Below are 7,405 nucleotides of genomic sequence, written 5' to 3' on the forward strand. Positions count from 1 at the left end.
ATTAATGGCATCAACTATTCGCCACTAGATCCCATACGGAAGGTGGGCAACTGTTGCCCGATGGGTGGGCGTTGTGGAAGAGCTCTGTGAAAATCTGCCAATTGAATTGTTATAAAGCGTTAGCAGCAGCTTTAGACTAGTGTTGAGCCACCCCCGTAGTGTTCGGGTTCGGTTCGGTTCGTCGAACACCGGGATGTTCGAGGAACTGTTCGTCGAACTGTTCGTCGAACACCTTAGAACACCGTTGAACACCGTTAAAACCAATGGCAGGCAAACAAAAACACATAGAAACACATAGAAAACACCTGCAAAGGTGTCCAAAAGCTGACAAACTGCTCAGAAGACACTCTCTTTAAAAAAGCCGGCCGGCAAATTCAGCAGCGGCATACACCGGTACCCGACAATTTAGACAAGAAGGAATAGAGCATCACACATAGATTAGATAGATAGAAACATGTCAGTCACACATATAAGAAGCACAGTGACAGTGTTGGTTACTGCACTTGTCATTTAGTGTAAAGGATTTATTAAAAAAAATATTAGTGTTTTCATGCACCGTCTCTTTAAAAAAGCCGGCCGGCAATTCAGCATCTGTACCCGACAATTTAGAACAGAAAGAATAGAGCTTCACACATAGATTAGATAGATAGAAACATGTCAGTCACATATATAATAAGTACAGTGATAGTGTTGCTTACTGTACTTGTCATTTAGTGTAAAGGATTTATTTAAAAAAATAATAGTGTTTTCATGCACTGTCTCTTTAAAAAAGCCGGCCGGCAATTCAGCAGCGGTACCCGACAATTTAGAACAGAAAGATAGAGCATCACACATAGATTAGATAGATAGAAACATGTCAGTCACATATATATGAAGTACAGTGATAGTGTTGGTTACTGTACTTGTCATTTAGTATTAAAATAAAGGATTTATTATTAAAAAAAATTGGCGTGGGGTTCCCCTTAATTTTAGGCTCTAGCGGAGGTTAAGCAGACGGCTGGGGCAGATGTTTGAAGCCTGGAAAGGGGGTAATACCCACGGAGCTTCCCAGGCTACTAATATCAGCCCCCAGCTGAATACATAGCCTTTACTAGCTATTAAAATGGGGGACCCCCAAAAAAAATGACGTGGGGTCCCCCCTAATTTAATAGCTAGCAAAGGCTAGGCAGACAGCTGGGGGCTGATATTAATAGCCCAGGAAGGGAGCCATGAATATTGGCCCCCTCCCAGGCTAGAAACACCAGCCGTCAGCCGCCCCAGAAATGGCGCATTCATAGGATGCGCCAATTCTGGCACTTAGCCTCGCTCTTCCACGCTGCCCTGGTGCGGTGGCAGGGGGTAATAGGGTTGGGGTTGATGTCAGCTTATAATGCCAGCTGACATCAAGCCCAGGTTAGTAATGGAGAGGCGTCTATAAGACACCCCCATTACTAACCCCATAGTCAAAGTTAAAAAAAACACAAACACCCAGAATAAAGTCCTTTAATTGAAATAAAGACACAATCCTTTATTGTTCTAAATTAAACCATACTTACCATCACGCCCATTCCAGCTGAAGCCAACGATCTCCTGTAATAAAAGAAAAATAATAAAGCAACCTCATCCTTACCTTTCCATGGTTCCCACCACAGCTTCAGCTCTGCTACATCGAGCTGACAGGCGGACCGCAGCAGAACGCTGCCATCCAGCCTGTCATCCCGCAGACACTGAGAAGCGCAGGCTTGCTTGCGCTGCTCAGCGTCTCTCTGTGACGACATCCAGATGAGCCGAGTTCATGTCCAATGAACTCGGCTCACCTCATGCACGTCACTGACAGCGTGGGAAAATTCTCACGCTGAAGCGCTGATTGCAGGAGAATTTTCCCACGCTGTCAGTGACGTGCAGGAGGTGAGCTGAGTTCATTGGACATGAGCTCACCTCATGCACATCACTGACAGCGTGGGAGAATTCTCCTGCACTCAGCACTTCAGCGTGAGAATTTTCCCACGCTGTCAGTGACGTGTATGAGGTGAGCCGAGTTCATTGGACATGACCTCGGCTCATCTGGATGCCGTCACAGCGAGACAGTGAGGAGCGCAAGCATGCCTGCGCTTCTCAGTGTCTGCGGGATGACAGACTGGATGGCAGCATTCTGCTGCGGTCCAGCCAGTCATCTCGATGTAGCAGAGCTGAAGCTGTCGTGGGAACCATGGAAAGGTAAGGATGAGGTTGGTTTATTATTTTTCTTTTATTGCAGGAGATCGTTGGCTTCAGCTGGAATGGGTGTGATGGTAAGTATGGTTTAATTTAGAACAATAAAGAATTGTGTCTTTATTTCAATTAAAGGACTTTATTCTGGGTGTTGTGTTTTTTTTAAATACTTTACTAGAAATTCATGGCGATCATGTCTAATACTGGCGTGACCCCATGAATTTTGGGCATGGGGCCAGCTGATAATACCAAGCTGGCCCTAACCCCTTTATTACCCAGTGAGCCACCGCACCAGGGCCCTGGATGAGTTGGGTACAGCGCCAGAAGATGGCGCTTCTATGAACGCGCCATTTTCCGGGGTGGCTGCGGACTGCAATTTGTAGCGGGGGGGGGGCCCAGAAAGCTTGGGCCTCCCTGCGCTGCAGATTCCAGCCCCCAGCTGCCTAGTTGTACCTGGCTGGACACAAAAATAGGGCGAAGCCCCATGTACTTTTTTTTTAATTATTTCATGAAATTCATGAAATAATTAAGAAAAAAAGGCCTTCCCTATATTGTTGTGTCCGGCCAGGTACAAATAGGCAGCTGGTGGTTGGGGGCAGCCCGTTCCTGCCTTCTGTACCTGGCTGGACACAAATATAGTGCGAAGCCCCACTTCAATTTTTTTTAATTATTTCATGAAATTCATGAAATAATTAAGAAAAAAAGGGCTTCCCTATATTGTTGTGTCCGGCCAGGTACAAATAGGCAGCTGGTGGATGGGGGCAGCCCGTTCCTGCCTGCTGTACCTGGCTGGACACAAATATAGTGCGAAGCCCCACTTCAATTTTTTTTAATTATTTCATGAAATTCATGAAATAATTAAGAAAAAAAGGGCTTCCCTATATTGTTGTGTCCGGCCAGGTACAAATAGGCAGCTGGTGGATGGGGGCAGCCCGTTCCTGCCTGCTGTACCTGGCTGGACACAAATATAGTGCGAAGCCCCACTTCAATTTTTTTTAATTATTTCATGAAATTCATGAAATAATTAAGAAAAAAAGGGCTTCCCTATATTGTTGTGTCCGGCCAGGTACAAATAGGCAGCTGGTGGATGGGGGCAGCCCGTTCCTGCCTGCTGTACCTGGCTGGACACAAATATAGTGCGAAGCCCCACTTCAATTTTTTTAAATTATTTCAGGAAATTCATGAAATAATTTAAAAAAAATTGACGTGGGGCTTCGCACTATATTTGTGTCCAGCCAGGTACAGCAGGCAGGAACGGGCTGCCCCCAACCACCAGCTGCCTATTTGTACCTGGCCGGACACAACAATATAGGGAAGCCCTTTTTTTCTTAATTATTTCATGAAATAATTTAAAGAAAATTGACGTGGGGCTTCGCCCTGTTTTTGTGTCCGGCCAGGTACAACTAGGCAGCTGGGGGCTGGAATCCGCAGCGCAGGGAGGCCCAAGCTTTCTGGGCCACCCCCGCTGCAAATTGCAGTCCGCAGCCACCCCGGAAAATGGCGCGTTCATAGAAGCGCCATCTTCTGGCGCTGTACCCAACTCATCCAGGGCCCTGATGCGGTGGCTCACTGGGTAATAAAGGGGTTAGGGCCAACTTGGCATTATCAGCTGGCCCTAAGCCCGAAATTCATGGGGTCACGCCAATATTAGACATGACCACCATGAATTTCTAGTAAAGTATTTAAAAAAAACACAACACCCAGAAAAAAGTCCTTTAATTGAAATAAACACACAATTCTTTATTGTTCTAAATTAAACCATACTTACCATCACGCCCATTCCAGCTGAAGCCAACGATCTCCTGAAATAAAAGAAAAATAATAAAGCAACATCATCCTTACCTTTCCATGGTTCCCATGACAGCTTCAGCTCTGCTACATCGAGATGACAGGCTGGACCGCAGCAGAACGCTGCCATCCAGCCTGTCATCCCGCAGACACTGAGAAGCGCAGGCTTGCTTGCGCTCCACAGTGTCTCTCTGTGAGGGCATCCAGATGAGCCGAGTTAATGTCCAATGAACTCGGCTCACCTCATGCACGTCACTGACAGCGTGGGAAAATTCTCCTGCACTCAGCGCTTCAGCGTGGGAGAATTCTCACGCTGAAGCGCTGAGTGCAGGAGAATTCTCCCACGCTGTCAGTGACGTGCAGGAGGTGAGCTGAGTTCATTGGACATGAGCTCACCTTATGCACGTCACTGACAGCGTGGGAGAATTCTCCTGCACTCACCGCTTCAGCTTGAGAATTTTCCCACGCTGTCAGTGACGTGCATGAGGTGAGCCGAGTTCATTGGACATGAACTCGGCTCATCTGGATGTCGTCACAGAGAGACGCTGAGCAGCGCAAGCAAGCCTGCGCTTCTCAGTGTCTGCGGGATGACAGACTGGATGGCAGCGTTCTGCTGCGGTCCAGCCTGTCATCTCGATGTAGCAGAGCTGAAGCTGTGGTGGGAACCATGGAAAGGTAAGGATGAGGTTGCTTTATTATTTTTCTTTTATTGCAGGAGATCGTTGGCTTCAGCTGGAATGGGCGTGACGGTAAGTATGGTTTAATTTAGAACAATAAAGGATTGTGTCTTTATTTCAATTAAAGGACTTTATTCTGGGTGTTAGTGTTTTTTTTAACTTTGACTATGGGGTTAGTAATGGGGGTGTCTTATAAACGCCTCTCCATTACTAACCTGGGCTTGATGTCAGCTGGCATTATAAGCTGACATCAACCCCAACCCTATTACCCCCTGCCACCGCACCAGGGCAGCGTGGAAGAGCGAGGCTAAGTGCCAGAATTGGCGCATCCTATGAATGCGCCATTTCTGGGGCGGCTGACGGCTGGTGTTTCTAGCCTGGGAGGGGGCCAATATTCATGGCTCCCTTCCTGGGCTATTAATATCAGCCCCCAGCTGTCTGCCTAGCCTTTGCTAGCTATTAAATTAGGGGGGACCCCACGTCATTTTTTTTGGGGGGTCCCCCATTTTAATAGCTAGTAAAGGCTATGTATTCAGCTGGGGGCTGATATTAGTAGCCTGGGAAGCTCCGTGGGTATTACCCCCTTCCCAGGCTTCAAACATCTGCCCCAGCCGTCTGCTTAACCTCCGCTAGAGCCTAAAATTAAGGGGAACCCCACGCCAATTTTTTAATAATAAATCCTTTATTTTAATACTAAATGACAAGTACAGTAACCAACACTATCACTGTACTTCATATATATGTGACTGACATGTTTCTATCTATCTAATCTATATGTGATTCTCTATTCCTTCTATTCTAAATTGTCGGGTACCGCTGCTGAATTGCCGGCCGGCTTTTTTAAAGAGACAGTGCATGAAAACACTATTATTTTTTTAAATAAATCCTTTACACTAAATGACAAGTACAGTAATCAACACTGTCACTGCACTTCTTATATATGTGACTGACATGTTTCTATCTATCTAATCTATGTGTGATTCTCTATTCCTTCTATTCTATATTGTCGGGTACCGCTGCTGAATTGCCGGCCGGCTTTTTTAAAGAGACGGTGCATGAAAACACTATTATTTTTTTTGATAAATCCTTTACGCTAAATGACAAGTACAGTAAGCAGCACTTTCACTGTACTTCGTATATATGTGGCTGACATGTTTATATCTATCTAATCTATGTGTGAAGCTCTATTCTTTCGGTTCTAAATTGTCGGGTACAGGTGTATGCCGCTGCTGAATTGCCGGCTTTTCATGTTTCACTGTTGGCACTGTTCCCATCGATTTGGGCAATCACTGTAATGCCACAACCACCATGGCTGTGGCCTTACAGTGAGTGGCAGACAATCCCTGCATGATTGGTGCTCTAAATAGCGCCAGACATGCAGGACACGCTTTTGGTGCACGAACAGTTATCGAACATAACCTCGAACAGCCGAATTTTTTGCAAATCGTTCGGGTTCGACGAACAACTCGAACACCGCCCAAAACAGCTCGAATTTGAGATTGGCGAACAGTTCTAGTCGAACACCGCTCATCTCTACTTTAGACCCCTCAGATTAGTGGCTAGCGCGGACCCATACATTGTGTTTTAGGCACAGGAATGCTAGCCAGGTTAGTAGGCCTAGCACTGGGAGAGACGATGATGCCATCTTATTAATGCAGTGCGCTAGGCTGGTGTTTTTTGTTATGAAGCGCATATTTTTGTAAGCCAGGAGCGCGCCCCATATTTCTATTGCTACCACTATTGGGAAGAAAAATTATTTTCAGGGCTAGATGCAGCTAAAAATTATTATTAATTTAAAAGCTGGTGGAGCTTGGTATAGATGGCCTAATACAAGGAGTCCCACACACTGCAAGAAGGCCAAATATTTTTTCAGAGCTAGATGCAGAAAAAAATTATATTCAATTTTCAACCTGATGGAGGACAGTATAGATGGACAAATAGAACAAGTCCCACACACAGCTAAAAGCCCAAATATTTTTTCAGAGGTAGATGCAGAAAAAAATTATATTCAGTTTGCAACCTGATGGAGGTCAGTATAGATGGACTAATAGAACAAGTCCCACACACTGCTAGAAGGCCAAATATTTTTTCAGAGCTAGATGCAGAAAAATATTATATTCAATTTGCAACCTGATGGAGGTCAGTATAGATGGACTAATAGAACAAGTCCCACACACAGCTAGAAGCCCAAAAATTTTTTCAGAGGTAGATGCAGAAAAAAATTATATTCAGTTTGCAACCTGATGGAGGTCAGTATAGATGGACTAATAGAACAAGACCCACACACTGCTAGAAGGCCAAATATTTTCTCAGAGCTAGATGCAGAAAAATATTATATTCAATTTGCAACCTGATGGAGGTCAGTATAGATGGACTAATAGAACAAGTCGCACACACAGCTAGAAGCCCAAATATTTTTTCATAGGTAGATGCAGAAAAAATTATATTCAGTTTGCAACCTGATGGAGGTCAGTATAGATGGAATAATAGAACAAGTCCCAAACACTGCTAGAAGGCCAAATATTTTTTCAGAGCTAGATGCAGACAAAAAATTATTTTGAATTTGCAACCTGATGGAGGTCAGTATAGATGGACTAATAGAACAAGTTCCACACACTGCTACAAGGCCAAATATTTTTTCAGAGCTAGATGCAGATAAAAATTATTTTTAATTTGCAACCTGATGGAGGTCAGTATAGATGGACTAATAGAACAAGTCCCACACACTGCTAGAAGGCCAAATATTTTTT

Source organism: Phyllobates terribilis, unplaced genomic scaffold (assembly GCF_046119375.1).
Source record: "Phyllobates terribilis strain yellow unplaced genomic scaffold, ASM4611937v1 Scaffold_7__3_contigs__length_470593459, whole genome shotgun sequence".
Lineage (NCBI taxonomy): Eukaryota > Metazoa > Chordata > Amphibia > Anura > Dendrobatidae > Phyllobates > Phyllobates terribilis.